Source organism: Mesoplodon bidens (assembly GCF_964165515.1).
Source record: "Mesoplodon bidens genome assembly, chromosome: 2".
Classification (NCBI taxonomy): Eukaryota; Metazoa; Chordata; class Mammalia; order Artiodactyla; family Ziphiidae; genus Mesoplodon; species Mesoplodon bidens.
Genome location: NC_138177.1, coordinates 40252320 through 40255548, shown reverse-complemented (window position 1 = coordinate 40255548; position 3229 = coordinate 40252320).

The following is a 3229-nucleotide window of genomic DNA, read 5'->3' as shown; positions in this document are numbered from 1 at the left end:
GAGGGGGGATGGTGCAGGCGGTAATGGGGGCAATGCGGAGTGGCAGATGAGTCTTCACTCACTGGCCTTCTGCTCACCTCTTGCTGTGTGGCCCAGTTCCTAACAGGCCGAGGACCGGGGGTTGAGGACCCCTGTCCTATACCCCTGTCCTCTACCATCTCCCAGGCTCCAGAAAATAGACTCAGAAGGGTAAGCTTAAGAGTTTAGATCTTTCAACTCGTTAAAATAACATTGTTTTTTGTTATGTTTGCTATTTTGTTTTGTTTTAATAAAAATAACCTAGCACCAAGTCCTGGCTGAAACATGAGGGTCTGAGTCCTTGCTGTCCAGAGTTTATGTTCTGTTCTGTATGGTGAACGCTTAGAGCAGGCTTGGGCCTGAACGCACCTAAGAATGACTCCAGTATTGGGACTGTCTTCGGTATTATATGTAATTCCCTGAGGAGAGAAGTGGATGGAATTCTGTTTTAAGAAGTGATCTTTAAGAATAGAGTCTGCCTCTTCCACTTCTGAGATTAAAAGGTTTAGTGAGGAAGATAGTGTGGGCTCTCCCCAGTCAAGTCATCCACCGTTGCTCCAACACGAATGCCTGCCCTGGGGCGCTCTTTCTTCCTTTGGCAAAAGTCTGATTCTGCAGCCTCTGGGCACATTCTGGAGGCCAGGCACTCCCTTCGGAGCCGCACCCACTGTCGTCATGCAGTGAGCACACCAAACAGGTTCTCCTGGACAGACCGCCGCTGAGGTGTCTGCAGTGGAAGGGAAGTACAGTCATGCACACGCCCGATGACACAGTGACATAAAGGAAGCAACTGCTCTGCCTTCCCCTGGCTTAAAATAAATATAGTAACCACACAGACGTGGCTTTCCCATGTGGAGGTAATGGAGCTTATGGGCCTCTTTCCAGCTCTATCCTTACTTTTGCATTTGTGATTGTATATATTTTTTTAAAGGAAGGTCCCAAATTGTACAAGCTTCAGCCACCACAAAAACTTAGTTTACCTGACTATCCTATGTTTTGTATAATGTCACATACTTACCCACTTACATGAAGAACTCTGTAAGGTTGTACTAGCGCCACTTATGGGAAACACTGGCAGGTTGAGAGGCTTAGTTAGCTAAGAGCACACAGCTAAGTTGTCCATGAACTGTGGCTGCTCAGTAAGGTCTGAGGTTTAAACTGAGCTTCTTTTGATGTCTTTAGGTGTATTTGTTGGTTATCCTAATTTCAAATGAATCACCCACATTAAATGATTTGGCTCTCTTTTACTTTATACTTCAGAACAAGCTCACCGCATTCACAGCATTGGATGGTAATGATGAATCATAAAAAGTCTAGTCTATCCTGTAACCCTTTGGCCTGTTCATACCTAGTGGATAGAAATTACTATTTAGAAGATCTTATAAAAAGTGGAGAAATCAATTGGGAGATAAAATACTTATATTAAAAGATTTTAAAAATAGATACATCAGTCTCTGCCTACTTTTTAAGAAGGTCTTTGTACTCCAAAAGAGGAAAGTCTTGATTAATCAACCAATTCAGTGTTATAGAATACTTAGTTTCTCAGTAGTTTTAAGAAGCACAGAAAAGAGTTAACACTGTCTCTAACACTGTAATTAGCATAGACACATTCTGAACGTCTCTCTCCCCAATTACAACCTGTTTCCTAGCAAGGAGAGCCGAAAGTAAAGATGATGCTTGGTTGAGTCCAACATGCAGACACACAGGATATACCAGTAACAAAGATTAACACAAGGGGGAAAATTGCGAGAACAGTGCGTAGCACTCTCTGATGCTCTAGGCAGCATCAGAATCCCCTAGAAGGGGCTTGTTAAAACACAGATTATCCCTCTCCCCCCAACTCTGAATTTCTGATTTGGTAGGTCTGGGGTGGGGTCTGAGGATGTGCAGTTCTAAGAAGTTACCAGGCCACGTAGATGTTGCTGGTCTCAGGGCCTCTCTTTGAAAACCATTGCTCAAGGAAACGTTCTGAGTCCACAATTCTACTTGAGTACAAACCTCATTATATTACATATTTAACCCTCATAACACTCAGCAAAAGAGCATAATTAGGCGCACCATGGTTTTTGCCAGCCCCTTTCTTAGAATCTAATAAAACATCAGTAGACTACTAATGGTTTGATGACTACCTTTCTTGATCTCAACATGGCAAGATCTTTCTACTTTGGGCCCTGACTGATGACTAGGCACTTCTTCAGACCCTCAAATAGTAAGTGAGAGTTTGAAATAACCGAATAATTGGCCATGATGTCACTGGTCTGATGACATGAGAGCACGACACATTAAGAGTAGCCACCAATAATCAGTCAAGAACTGGAACATGGAAAATGCCCAGATAGGGCATGAGGTTTCCTTGGGGCTAGAGACCACAGGGCTGGGTTGCCAGAACGTCTTCAAGACATAGAGAGGAATGGATGGGAAGAAAACGCAGCTATGCAGCTGCACATCATTGAACTCTCTGTCCATGCATTGTCGTATTTGGGTCAGGGTTTCCAAGCTCATTTCCAAGATTATATTCTCTCCAACACAGCTAAGAAATACACACCTTTTCATATAATTTGTCCTTCTAAGACTTCCCATAATAACCAGTCCTGAGCATTCATTGATCACACACACACACACACACACACACACACACATGCACACGCACACAAATATATATATATAATGTCCCTATGCCTCTGTTTACCAACATCCTCACATATTCCTACTTTATAGAAATATGTCGTTCTCTATTTTTGTTTGTATTGTTTATGTTTTGTTTTCTGCTGCCTCCTTGACTTAAATAAATTTCCCAAAGTAGGAATAATTGCTTTTGTCACACTGTAAAACCCACAAGTACCAGTACTAGGTAGGCTATACGAGCAATGAGTACTCCAAAAATATTTGTTGATAATGCATAACCTAGGCAATCATCTATGGGGAGAGAACAGGCCATGTCCCCTAAAGTCAGGTAGCCTAATGAACAATTTGCTTAAAACTCATCACCATTTTCAAGAGTTTTTGCATTCATTTGAGCAACCTATTTTTGCTATCATTGTTGTTGTTGGCTATTGGCATTTTGAGAATTGACAAAACCTAATTTTGCTCCTGGAAAAGTGCTGGATCCCAAGATCAGGGCAGGGAAAGTACAAGATGAGCCTGTAATGTCTTGATGTGCCAGAAGTAAGATAATGCTCAAAGAACGATGGGGATGTATCAAAAGGTCACA